We start from the raw sequence: 15,057 nt of genomic DNA on the forward strand, positions 1-15,057 counted from the left end.
GATGAATTGCCAAACCAAACTGAGAATAAATCACTTGACAGCTGTTAAATTGGTCGCCATCTTGAACAGTAATGCCAACTTAAAGTTATATACCTCGAAAAAAAACACCCATTATCAATATTATTTCCATAATAAAATAGTGCAAATTAGACTAACTCTTATCAAATATCAATCAAATGAATCTCCACCAAATAACGACCAAGTGAACCAAATACTCCCCAAAAATAATTCATCGCTATTTTCGACCCAACATAACCGAAATAAGGTCATCAAGGGTGGCATCTCCTTCGAACCCTTATCTCATCACGCCCATCCACAATGCACCGCTATGACGTCAAGATTCCTCCAAACGAAACGGTTGCCAGGAGACGCGCCAGTGACGTAGCGCGACGTCATCAGCGCGGACCACAGAGCACGATAGAGAGAACCTTCGTTTATATATCGACGCCTGACGGCGCCAGCGTCATTGTTAGCGCGGAGCGCGATCGCGAGTGTTGTTGGTGATTATCTAGTCCACAATTTTTATATTTTTCTACTTTTATAACTGGTGATTGTATAGTTTGTTTATTTTTGTTACTTAGAAGTTCATATTCTCTCATCATCAAATACGCTTCAGGTGAGTCTATGGCTTTTTTTTTTTCTGTGGTCTCGCTGATGGGTTTTTTGGGCTCGGTTTTTGCGGGGGTTTGATTGGAAGGTAGGAGGTGTTTTTTTTTCTCTAACGATGTTCAAGATAGGGGTAGTTTTTTCGTTTTTCGCAGGTTTTGGTGGAATTGGGTTAGGATCACAGTAGTGTGACCCCTTAGGGTTTTTAATTGACGTATTCGAGAAAATTCTCCCAAAAGTTCAATTTTCACGTGAATTTAACACAGGAACATCTCGATTAATATACAGGGTGTTCCTAAATTGGAGATACAACATAAAATTATTCTTTGGACTATTTCAACAACAAAAAGTCCTATGAACATGGGCCCGCAAACGCTTTGTTTTCGAGATACAGGGTGTTGATGTTTGATTATTTCACATGTTTTTTCTCATAGCACCTTGCCTTCACAAGATGATCAACTTGAATTTGGTACAGATATTCTAATTTAAAGTTTTTGTCATGTGATATGCTGATTTTGAATGCAAATCTACAAGGTGGTATTTTTTTTGTGTCAGCTTTTTTAATCCAGAACTTTCTTTGGTGGGCCACTGGTAGATCAGAAAAATTTTGGAAGAAACTTTGGTTCAGTACTATTCTTTTTGGTTTCTTGTAGTTTTGTCGTATCTGCTACCGATTTCGAGAAAAAAATTCATACAATGGTCTTGTAATCCTCTAAAAAATCTAAATTATTATTGAAATCTATGAGTTTTGGTACTTATCAACCCAATATGTAGATAAAATTAATGAAGATTCGATAAACTAGTATAATCATCTTGAAAAAGTACTATCAAAAACACCCTGTATCCCGAAAACAAAGCGTTTAAAAACCCATGATTATGGGACTTTTTCTTCTTGAATACATGCAAGGATTAGGAACACCCTGTATAAAATTTGGCGAAATGAAATTTTCAATATTCATTACTTTGGAACTATTATAAAAATTGCATTGATAAGTATGATATGACGTTATAGACGAAAAAATTTACCTATTCAATAGAATCTTTATTCGAAATTTTTGAAAACCACTGCAAAGTCTACAAAATATTTACTTTCTCATATCTCATCAAAAATCTCGATCCAAATAAATCGTTTTGAGTAAATTTTCATCCAAAATATTGGGGAGAGAAGCTAGCATTTAAGGTTATTTAGTTTCATAATTTCTTTCATTGCACCTTTTGAATTCCAAGATCGTAGGTCAAGTATTTTGAACCAAATTTGATGAAAATTCTTGCCTCTTCATCAGAGATGATGATTAGATGGACTTTAATATTTGATTTTTGGGTTTAACGTTTTCAAAACTATAGAAATTAAGAAAAGTTTCAAAGCTTTTTAGCTATTCGTCACTTCCAAACTTATTGAAATTTTTATTTTCAACTCTAGCCTAAAAAAAATTCAACGAGCGTTAAATGATTGAATTATTACAGTTTCCCCAATATTTTTCGTGTAATATCATCCTCTTTTTACTTATCTTCGATTTCGCTCCACCAAATATTCCATAATTTCCTGAATTCGATAGATCGAATGATCAATAATGTTTCACATTTTATACATGACAAATAAGTCTGTTTTTTACCTTCTGTACGATAAATAATTTGTTTGTGTTATTTACATATCATCATCTCATATAGAAATTGAAGGAAATGGCTCTTTAACTTCGTTGAAGCGTCATATGTTGTTCCAAATATGAGAGAATATCGCCATAGTTAGTAAGAACTTTGGACGTTGATATTTTGTCATCAATTTCGTTGGTCTTATCGAAATTAGGATAATCGAGCGTTTTGGAGGATTTTTGGAACCTTGAGTAGTTAATTTGCAGAGAAATCTTCTTTGCTCACATTATTAGAGTGTCAGAGGCATATCCTTGAGATGATATTATTGTCCAGAATTGTATTCGTGATGGATTGACTATTTCCTAAGGTTTCATCGAATGGAAGTAATTTGACATTGAAAAATATTCCTATAGATCTAAACTAATTTCATTTCGAAAACAAATCTCAGTAAACACAGAATGATTCCTCGAAAGTATTTATTTTTCGTGTTAAATTCGACAAATAATCATTTTGTGATTTAAGTATTATCAGAACTAAAAAGTTTTTAAAATGACAAGATAGCTGGAATAATTGAGAAATGCATTTTTGAAAAAACAAAGAAAACTTTGTACTCGAAATTTCATAGCAAAAACATGACTTACTCAAAATGAAGTCTATATGCTTTTGTTCCCACTTTCTCTTCAAAATAGTTCACCCATTTGCATACAGTTTGGTGGAAAAACTGCCAATCCATGAATTCCAAAGGCTGAAAATCAAGGAATCAAAGCTGAAAATATGTATTCCTCGAAAAATTCAGAAATTCGAATCATACCTTGCAAACTGTCACACTGAATACAATATTTTTCGACCCAAAATCATAGCTTTGATAGTTAACCAAAACATAAACTTCATGAATACACTTGATTTCAGAAACAGATAGCACCTTCTTTGATATTTTCGTTAAATTACTCTGTGATATATGAGGAAATGCTAAATCTGCAGTTTAAAATGTTCATCAATTCAACCTCATTATGTATAAAAAAACCATCGAAAACTATCCTATCATTAATATAATATAACAGGAAGTAAGTGAAGTTATCGGAACCATAGAACCTATTAGATTCTATATAATATCAATCCATAACCTCTATCAAATTAGACAGACCATATCGTGCTGCGTTTTTTTTATCGGATGAAATATAAAAAATCAGTGATGGTGTTTGAAAGTTTGGTTTCGCTTTACTGAATTGTCAAGGTAGTCCCAAGGTAGCCGAAAAAATTGATTATCCGTTGACCTATATCACGAAAGTGTCAATGAAAATCGATTTGAACGATCTCAACCACACAATTTAGAATGACTGTAATATTTCTCAGTGGGTAAGTTCCAACCATTGTTTGTACTTGCAAGTTCAAGGTTGTCATTGATTGGAGTTTCAGAATTTCGTCTTATTCTAGTGAATTTAAGAATGATAGTTAGAGAGAATGTGTTGGGAATTGTTTGGGTTTCAATTATTATTGAGTTGGTACATATCCAGGGTTTTCCACTCAGGTAATTTCTGATAAACAATAACATACGAAGTGGGTACTTATTTTCACCGCAGATATCTGAGAAAAATGTGCTTATTAATATGGGTTTCGTTTACTTATTGATACAGGATTCTCAAACTCGTTTTTCCATTCTTGAAGCTTGATTTTGGTTCGTTATATCCAATATTTGTTAATTGAGGTGAATATTCTGGAATGATTTTCAAATTTTGACACTTTGAATTTTATGAATCGAAATATTTATCGAGCCTTAAGGAATAATAATTGATCAAAGCAATTAAATGAATAAATAGTTACAATTACATATTCAGAATTTGCAGAAAATATAGTATTTTTCCAGTTAATTTCAGATTCAACTACTTGTAAGTAATAATTGAATGGAAAATTATATAATATCATCAAACTACATTTATTATACTATACCTGAACTGATTTATCACCTGTAAAGAGTGTCTTAGATCGTGTGTACAGTTGTCAAAGACAAAACAGTTACTTGTAACTTGCAGTATTTGTATACGATCGTTGGATGAAAAAATTGAACTATCTCAAATTAACTGGAAAAATACCATATTTTCTGCAGGTTCTGAATATGCAGTTGTTACTATTTATTCCGGTTAGTTGCTCTAATTTTATAATATTGTTTTTAGAGGGAGTATGTTATAGTGTTCTTCTATATTGACTGGTATAATATGAGTGTACTGTTTATAGACATTTTGATTCATTATTATTGACATAGTCTTCGATTATTAGAATTGTGTGTCTTTATTGTTTTTTTTTTCACTGACACAGATTTTGCCGGGAAATTTAAGAGCTAGATGTTTGAAGTTTTCCGAAAGATTTGTTGTAACAACACATCCAACTTATGGATTGACAATTTGATCTCTTCTGAAGACCTTAAACTTGCACAGAAGCAGTTGCTATCTTGAATTTATAGTTTCCACATGATTTTTTATTTCCGCAAGAAAATGGTGAAGTATCACTTAATTTTATGTTCTCATGACATGTCATTGACCAGATATTCAGAAAACTTAATTAGATATGTTGAAGCAAAATTAAAAAAAAAATTGAATACAAAATTCAAACAAACTTAAGGAAGTCAGTGCTTTTCCCATTTTTTCTTTGGGCTTTACCCACTCCTTCCTTTCCTGATAACCTAAAATATTCCGCTCTACATCGTTCAGTTCACAGATAAACATCCAACTCAATTCAGCTGGTTAAATGCCAACAAACGTATGACCATAACAAAAAGTCCTAATCCCAAAAATTTTTCATTCTGCAAAATAAAAATAGCAATCAATTTCCGCTATTATCATTTCAACAATGGGGTATAATTCGATATTGGCTATAAAAACCGTCCTATAAAAGCTATGAAAAAATTCATTGCTCGCTTGGGTTGAGAACAATGCGATAGAGACGATTAAAAACAAATTTTTTAGATTGCTGACGCCACTGTGGTGAAGTTAATAATGCGAATAGGAAAATGTCCGTCGAAAATTTGACAAATGGCATCAGAGCGCTTCATTATGTTCGAGCAGCGGAATCGGGACCGATATCTGGATGGGTGACCGAACTTTATTTTTTTTTTTCGTATTTCGAATGCCAGAGTTAGATTTCATCGATATTATGCGTGCACCTAGACAGTATCGAAAGAGTAATTCAGAGCATTTCCATGTATACAGGGTGATTTATCAATAATGTCAAATCTTTGAATTTTAAATTGTTCGTACAATTCCTATTTAAAAATTGGCAATTTTACTTTTATGGACAGAAGGATTGCCATGATTTGAAATCTAATTCAACATTGCTGACGATGCTATTCATACTTGATTTCGTGTTATTATTGATTTATAATAACATTTTTTATTCATTTTACTGATAGTTCAGCTGAAAAAAAATTACTTTGATTTACTAAACACAACCAAGTGCAACTGCAAATCCTCATGCTGAAAAACGTCAAATTGCCAATTTTCAAATGAAATTGAATATTTTAAGCATAAAAAATTATTGCGAAAATGAAAATCCCCATTTAAACTTAAAACTTTCGTTATCTCGGGAACCAAGAATAATTGTATGATGCATATTGAGCTGAATCATCATATTTTGCGGTCTAGAATCTACAATTCAAAGATGGGGTATTCTCAATGAATCACCCTGTATAGAGAAAACCATGGCTTAGACGGATCGGTATCTGGATAGGTGATCGATCAGTTTCTTGGGGAATTTTAAGTTGGAATGGGCATACGAAAAAGAGCATAAAACCTTATACACTGCGCAAAAAAATTAACGCACATTCTGAAAATCTCAATTTTAATGAAAGTTAACTCTACATTGACTTTATAACTTATTTTTTATGTTCTCTCGGGAAGGTTTTGAACGAAACAAGACACATCAAATGGAAGAAAAATTCAGGATTTCACCGAGTCTTATGTAAAAGACGAGAAATAAACAATTTTCAAAATACTGGAATGCTGATAAGTGATTTTATACTTGGTATTTCCACCCCTTGCGTTAATTGCAGCTCGGCAACGACGGTTCATACTCAAAATGAGTGATCTTAAAATGTTCTGATCTAATCCTTCCCAGATTTCTCTGAGTTGAATTATTAAGAGTAGCTGGATGATTTTCTGTACATACTTCTCAGCCTTCTATTGAGGTTGTCCCAAACCTGCTCAATCGGATTGAGATCTGGACTTCTTGCTGGCCATTCCATTCGAGAGACTTCAACCTCTTGAAGGTACTCCTGAACGATGCGCGCACGATGGGGTCTGGCATTATCTTTCATAAAAATAAAATTTTCACCAATGTATGGGGCAAATGGCACTACATGCTCTTCAAGAATGTTCCTTATATACCTATCAGCATTCATAGCTCCATTATCAACGACCACTAGGTCTATGCAAGCAGTCAAAGATATTCCACCCCATACCATAATCGATCCTCACCCGAAACCAGTAGTATTCAGGAAATTGCACTGAGCATGTCTTTTATGTGGACGTCTGTATACAAGGAAACGTCGATCATAATGGCAGGGGCAGAATCTAGACTCATCTGTGAAGAGAACTCTTTCCCAATCAGCCTCTTCCCAATGGATATGCTCTCTCGCAAAATCCAAACGCGCCCTTCGATGGGCTGGGGTAAGAGCTGGGCCTCTTGCCCATTCTGGACATACTTGTATGGGAAACTCCAAACCTTTCTGCAATTCTTGTGTATGTCCACCCTTCTTCTCGCAAAACTACCGCTTGGGCACATTCCTCTTGGGTCAAATTGCGTGTTTCGCGTTGCATAGCGATCGAGTATAGAAAATCAAACGAAAGAAAACTATTTATCACTAGAATTGATTGAGAACAATTGATTTCAGAATGGAGTCAATACATTCAAAATCTGATAATCTCATCTTTTTTTATTCCTGCTGGGAAAAAACATCTGTATTGAAGAAAAACGTTGAAAGTGGATAACATATGCATGCATAATTCTGATAAAAATAATTATCATTGAGAACACCTTCAGTTGTAGAATAAATTTGAGATTTCCATAATGTGCGTTAATTTTTTTGCGCAGTGTATTAAATAGACCCAAGTTAGTCGTCATCTTAATTATCTGTCAATTACCGAATATTCACAATGACGCAAAATTCGAATAAGGAATCTAAAAATAACCCTTATTACATCTCTCTGCGTCAACCCCAAAAAGGAGCATCACATCTTTGACGTAGAAGCTGACGAAGATGCTTTTTTGTTTGCGTCATATTAGCCGTGTTTTTTTAACTATCTCACGTTTATGCCAGTCGAGCTGTCATTGGTGGTTCGAATTTTCTCAAAAATCGTTTTGCAATGAACAGCAGCGCTGTAAAAATAGAAGATTTCTGTGAACGCTGGTATTTGTTGGATGAGTTTATTTAGAACTAGGTCGTCACATGTGTAGTAATTTCGGACTATATAAACAAGTCGTTCCAAATTTCTCATTTCTGAATCATTGAGATCAATCAACGATTGTGAACAATATCCAAAAACACTGCTAGTTTATTGCAAGGTTTGTTATTTTGAAGTTATTTCGTTTACTTTATCTCGTATAATATGTCATGTTGCCAACAAAAATTGGAGATATATGATGCACTAAATGTTAAATAATATACCTCTCACTTTTGAGTGTCTCAAACATTAGAAGAATGTACGAATAAACTCAAAATTAGGAGACTGGAAGAGATTTACGTTTGACTTGATTTTAAGTCAAGCTCAAGTCAAGTAGTAGTTTTTCAATCTCATGTCAAGTCAAGTGCTTATTTATCAAGTACTTGAATCATATCAAGCTATTTGATTTTCAGCAGTTTCATTGTGTAGTGTCACATCAATAAGAAAATGATGAAATGAGAAGGAACCTTGTAAAAAACACTTTTATTTATTGAACTTATTGTATAAAAGAAACGAAAATATCAACTTTTTGAAATAGAAACATAAATTAAATCACTATAAATTATAACAAAGTAAAAAATAATACAAAAATAAAGTTTCTTAATATTGAGGAAACTCCAGGCTTTGTTTGATTTCATTATTTTTCATTAAGAATCTAAGGAAAATGCGACATTCTATAGATTTGTCGCCTAACCTATTGCGGGTTTTTGAAACTGTAAGAGCAGCTCTGGAAAATTGTCTTTCTACAGGAGCTGAAGATGCTGGCGTTGATAAAATATCCTTGGCCATTTTGGCCAAGTTTGGAAAGATATTTCAAAATCTACCAATAGATTTCATGGAACTGTGAGAAAACTACAAATAAAGTCACACTGGCGAATGCTTCAGTCTCTCGGCGCTCGAGGAATCCCCCTATTTAGTCTAAGCGCGAACGAGATTGCAGAAATATATGCCGTGCGACGCGTGCATATCAAGCTCAAGTAATATCAAGTAGCTTGATATCAAGTCAAGCAATAAATATCTAAAATCAGGTCAAGGCTACATTAATAAGCAGAATTTTCGGATTTGGGGCTCGTTTACAGTCATAGAATTCATTCATTTTCAAAATTTCAGATCTTTCTATGAACAAATTGTGTTCTGTACTTCTTACAATTTAAATTATCAAAGTTCACGACTTTTGTAGAAAGTTATTGGTGAAAATGATTAGGTAATGGAAAAACAAAAAACCTGAATCATTTAATGTAATGGACAAAACCAAAACGTCTCCTCTAACTCGTAATGATGTGAATAGAGAATTTTTATCGTCGCGATCGTAACAATAATGTATTTTCATATTCATTGTTAGAATAACAGTAGGCCATGGTGATCAACGGAACTTAGCACTTACCTTGACGACGGAAGATACAATTGATATCAATTATATTATTCTCTCATACTTCATAGGTACCATAATTATGTTACGAACATTATTTTCTGATTCTGTGTCGAATACAGAAATTGTTGAAATAAGACTGAAAATTTCACATATCAATTGAATTGGATATTGTTCAAGGTCTTGAATCGATTATGGAGCTCAGATCTTATCTTTCACGTGGCCCCAAAGAAAAAAGTCTAAAGGTGTTAAATCACAGGATTTTGGAGGACACTTGTGATCAACTCTTCGAAAATACACGGCGATGAAACTTTTATTGCAAAATTGCGAATTGTTCGTTGCTTATGTGGCACGTTGCGCTGTCTTGTTGAAAACAAACGTTGTCCACATCACTATCTTCTAATTCCAGCCAGAAAGAATCATTAATCATAGCTCGATAGGGCAATTCATTCACAGTAACAGTTCCACCGGCCTCATTTTCTTAAGTAAGGTCCAATCACATCACCAGCCCAAAAACCTCACCAAACAGTAACACTTTGAGGATGAAGAGGCTTTTCAACAATAATTCTTGGATTTTTCGAGTCCCAAATGTGACAATGTTCGGAATCCAAACAAACAGATTGTCATTCAAATTAGTACGTTGTCGTTGAAGAATTTGGCTTTATTTGATAAATAAGATTATTTAAGGAACGATTTTACTATTAATTGATAGACAGAAGGAACGAGATTAATGCCAGTAAGTTCGAACTTGAAGTTCAACTAATAAACACGGCTTTTTACAAAATCTGGGGAATGATACAGGATTCAAACTTACTGGTATTAACCTCGTTTCTTCTGTCTATCAATTAATACTGAAATCGTTCCTCAAATACTCTTATTTATGAAAATAAGCCAATTCCTTCAACGACACCGTACTAATTTGAATGACAATTTATTTGTTTGGATTCCGAACACTGACAGGAGAACCAAAAATGGCGGTGTGTGAAGTCACACTAATAGAGTGTATAGTGAAACTGCTGGAAAAATTGGATGCTACACTTTGACTCAAAAGTGCTTTAGTTCTGCGAACTGTGACTGCAAAGTTTTCACCATCCTTGTAATGAATTTTAACAATTCCAATGCGCTGTTGAAGCGTGTATCGTTCCATTTTTATAAATGGCGTAGTTTTTACTTGTCAAATGTCAAAAATTGACAGCTCCAAAAGTGACAGCTCTCCAGATAATAGACTATTAAAAATGAAACCTCTTATTGGAAAACCCCTCATAATCATTGCATAACTCTACTATAATACAATCCCTTCATCTGTTATGTCTAGTGCGTAATATTGTTATCGATTTTCTGAACGACGTCATCATAATTCATTCATAATAGGTTCAGAACAATTAACAGCCCAGTTGGTGACAACAAAACAAGAGAACGAATGCTTATATAAATAGCTGATTCGATTTAAAAGTGGCCAAGATGAAGTTGTACGAGAATCGTTATGTGACAATGGAAAGGATGCCATTGCAAGTGACAGGTTTCACACTTTCGTTTAGTTCAGATCGATTGATCATTTTTTTTATATAGAGTATGATTCGATTAATAAAGGTTGAGAAAGTTACGTCATTATCGAATATCAGAGATGATGATATCGATGGCACAAGTCATTATTATTTTTGTAGGGGCGTCATCTTGATATGCTCATTTTTAATGCGAATCTACAGGGTGATATTTTTTCGGGAACAGTGCCCGCTTCTTTCCTCCAGAATTGGTAGTTTGAAAAAATTTGAAAAGAAACTTAGGTCTTGTACTACACTTTTTGATTTCTTATAGTTTAGTCCTATCTGCTATGGGTTTCCAGAAAAATTCAAACCTAGAGTAATAAAAATAGATAGAGAGAGTATACGCAATTTTTACATGTCCCCAACATGGTTAGATTACGTTGTCGGATTGTGATATATTTTCAAATACACAATTTTACTACATCGTTATGAATGTATATTATATTGAATGAAATATATTTATTTGAGTGATTCCTGATTAAATATGCAAATTTGAATATTTGGAATCCGATATTTTTCCTAATTGTCGAATTTATAATAAGCGGAATATTTATTATTTTCTCTATCTACCTGCTGAAATCCAAGGTTTGGCAACTTTTGCTCTCCTAGTGTCATCGGTTGTTTCACGTCGTTTGGCGCGCTTGAATTTTGTTTTCTGAATTTCTGACATATTTTGGTATTTATTTCAATATATTTTGAGTTAATATGAAACATTGATGCACTTTGGGATATAAGAAGTGCGTTCTTTGTGGAGAAACTCGCGAATTGAGTGAAATATCGTATCACTGATATGTTTTCATTTCCGCGCGCTTCATGTCATATTTGATGGTTCATATTGCGGACAAAATTTGCTTACTGAAAATGACATATGCTCCCTCTATATTTGTTTATTACTCTGAGATTCAAACCATTCTCTATCTAATAATCCTCGAGAAAATCCAAATTATTATGAAGATCCAGTTAGTAAGCTGTGATGAATAAATCAATTATAAGTTTTGGCACGTTTTTACCCATTCTGATGTGAAGATTAATAAAGATCCGATAAACTGGTATAATCATCCTAAAAAAGTAGTACTATAAGAAACACCCTGTATTTCAATGCATATTTAATGCTATTCGGAAAGTAAAGATTAATCTTTCAACAGAAAAAGTGTTAAAAACTAAGAGGAACGTTGGAATAAATGCACCACTCTTGAAGGTGGCTGGGCCCGTAACTTATTGAGCGAAGTAATACAATGTGATAATTTTTAGCCCGGTAGAATTGGCACCTGTTAACAATCCATATGATAACCAAACTCCATCATTGCGACTAATTTTCACTCTTGAAAAATATCCGAGTCGTCATCAAAAATTAGCACATCGCTAAGTGATTCCACTCGAACTGCTGATTTGATTAAAATCCTTATCCCATCGTATGATGATCCTCAGAATTTCATATATAGATAAGTGGTTTATTCTACCGACTATAGTTTCGATGAGATACCGCGAAATAGTTCCAAATATCGAGTGAGCATTGTTTGGAGATCATCAACGATTATCGCATATTTATTTTTTTTTCACATTGAAGCATCCACGCTTGATTTCGAAATTATCGAATCAGAATTTGCTGGATTTGAAATCCAATTCGTGATCGTCGAAATCCTTGTTCTTAGATAACCGCGATCTTTGATATAAAGTTTGTGCAACTTTTTTTATGATTTTTATGAAAAAGACCACAGAAGTCTAATGGAAAAATTGACAACGGTTAATTTTTCTGAATTTTTCGTATTTCGTTGAATAACAGGCCAATTGAAAAGTCCCCGTTCTACCATAGTAAAACACATTTTTTTTTAGAAAAATTCGATTTTATTATTCAACATAGTTGCCTTCGAGGGCGATACAGCGATTATAGCGATCTTCGAACTTTTCGATAGCATTTTTGTAGTACGATTTGTCTTTCGCTTCAAAATAGGCCTCAGTTTCTGAAATTACTGCTTCATTGGCGCTGATTTTTTTCCAGTGGCATTCTTTTGAGGTCTGAGAACAGAAAAAAGTCGCTGGGGGCCAGATCCGGCGAATACGGTGGATGCAGAAGCAATTCGAAGCCCAATTCATGCAATTTTGATATTGTTTCCATTGATTTGTGACACGACGCATTGTTTTGATGAAATGGCCTTTTTTGCTTCAAATGGGGCCGTTTTTTAACGATTTCATCCTTTAAACGATCCAATAATACTATATAATAATCGCTGTTGATGGTCTGGCCTTTTTGGAAGTAATCAATGAATCAACCTTGCGCATCCCAGAATACTGATGCCATAACCTTGCCAGCTGACTGTCGTGGTTTTCCTCGCTTTGGATTTGGTTCATCTTGTACAGTCCACTCAGCTGACTGTCGATTGGACTCCGGAGTGAAATTATGGGGCCATGTTTCATCCATTGCCACATATCGACGCAAAAATTCAGGTTTATTGCAATTAAATAGCTTCAAACAATGCTCAGAATCATTAACACGTTATTGCTTTTGATCGATTCTGAGCTCGCGCAGCATCCATTTTGCACACAGCTTTCTCATGATTTGATGTACAAGTTCAGATGATATCTTCACAATGTCTGCTATCTTGATCAACTTCACTTAACAGTCATTCAAAATCATTTTCTGAACTTTTTGATTTGTTCGTCGGTGACAGTCTCTTTTGGGCGTCCACTGCGTTCGCTGTTTTCGGTCCTCATTTCATCACGTTTAAACTCAGCATATCAATCAATGATGGTTGATTTTTCTGGTACAGACCCCGGAAACTCTTCATCAAGCCAAGATTTTGCTTCAACTGTATTTTTTCCCTTCAGAAAGCAATATTTTATCAGCAAACGAAATCCTTTTTTTCCCATCTTTTTTCAAATAACAAAAGTAGCTACACTCACAATGCAATATCTCACAAACTAATGGTCGGACTGTCGTCAAATTTTGACACGTATCGTTTGAAGGTTGGTACTAACTAAAAATCCTATGGATTTAATACTAGCACCGCCATCTTTGCATCAGACCGAGTACTTTTCAATTGGCCTAATATACTACATCGTTTCCTAAAAAGAATGTTTCATAAAAATGACAACATTTTGTTGAATCTATCACGTCTTTTCATGTTTTAATAGCATTCCACAAACCAGGAAGTTTTGACTTATGTTTAGAAAACTGAATTGAGTGTAAAGTTCATAGAAAAAACATTGATACGAATTTAAACCATCTCTCGAAATTTTCAGACAAATAAATAATCCTGCATTCACATAAATTCTCAAATCTTGATATAGATAAATAATTAATCAATATCTATCCTGTTCTTAATGAATTCATTCAATGAATTTTGATTTCCCCCTCTCTCCTAGTACTAGTAGGTACTTTCCACTTATTAATCTCGCATACAATACTGATCACGTTTTAGTAATTCTTATCACGACATATTCTACGTATCAACAGAAAATATTTATATTTTTCTGTTCAGTGAATTTACGCCTCAAATATACAGTCTATTTAATTACCACAAGATTAGATAAGGCCAATTGAAAACGAAACTTGATTTGTTGGTACAGAACGCTTTCAAAAACTCGCCTTATTTGCTCTTCGAAGAGTTTGTCCATACGTCTTATCTTTTTTCGTAACGTCTTGAAGATTTGGTTACCTACACGGCATTTCGAAAAAAACAGAGTGTGATAAGGCGATAAATGTTAATTTTAACAATCGAAAAATGTGTCTCACGATTGATAACAATGTAAATAAAGTTTTCTGCAATTCACGGTTTACCAATTTTACGTTAACAATTGGGATTTTCAATTGTGATGGTTTGTGTCAATATATTTGATTTTCCTAACGTTGAAAATAGCGTGAATTCGATAAAATGAGCTTTTGCACGTTAATTTATATTCGTTTTCATGATATTTTTCCATCAATTTACATTATTCAATCGTCTCAACATGAATCTGAAATCAAAACTTCCTGGGTCATATATGATCTAAATGCCCAAAATAACAGCCCTATATATAGGGTGTTTTTCTTAGAGCTATAGAACTTTAAATTGCAATAAAACAACGATGGATTATTCGATTGGCATGAATTTTATTTATCCGCAGGATAATCTTGTGGCATTACATTTTAAATATGATTTCTGGCATATGACCGCCACGGCTGTCTCGGATGTAGTCCAATCTAGACGTCCAATTTTCGATGACTTTTTCCAACATTTTTGGCCGTATATCGGCAATAACACGGCGAATGTTGTCTTCCAAATGGTCAAGGGTTTGTGGCTTATCCGCATAGACCAATGACTTTACATAGCCCCACAGAAAGTTGTCTAGCGGTGTTAAATCACAAGATCTTGGAGGCCAATTCACAGGTCCAAAACGTGAAATTAGGCGGTCAACAAACGTGTCTTTCAATAAATCGATTGTGGCACGAGCTGTGTGACATGTTGCGCCGTCTTGTTGGAACCACAGCTCCTAGACATCATGGTTGTTCAATTCAGGAATGAAAAAGTTAGTAATC

At 34.0% G+C, this 15,057-nt stretch overlaps 1 protein-coding gene across 2 annotated transcripts in view; it reads left to right on the top strand.

The window, feature by feature from the left end:
• The first annotated feature begins 449 nt into the window (after positions 1-449).
• Positions 450-15,057, top strand: part of LOC123679819 (protein Tob1) — a 63,586-nt gene continuing 48,978 nt past the window's right edge. Inside the window, exon 1 of one of the 2 annotated variants that reach the window (XM_045617320.1) lies at positions 450-616. The gene's annotated coding sequence lies outside the window, so the exon portion shown is untranslated. Of the gene's footprint in view, positions 617-3,329; positions 3,553-15,057 lie in introns of those variants that run through there. The other variant, XM_045617322.1, reaches the window with a different exon arrangement.

This window comes from Harmonia axyridis, chromosome 5 (assembly GCF_914767665.1).
Source record: "Harmonia axyridis chromosome 5, icHarAxyr1.1, whole genome shotgun sequence".
Taxonomy (NCBI): domain Eukaryota; kingdom Metazoa; phylum Arthropoda; class Insecta; order Coleoptera; family Coccinellidae; genus Harmonia; species Harmonia axyridis.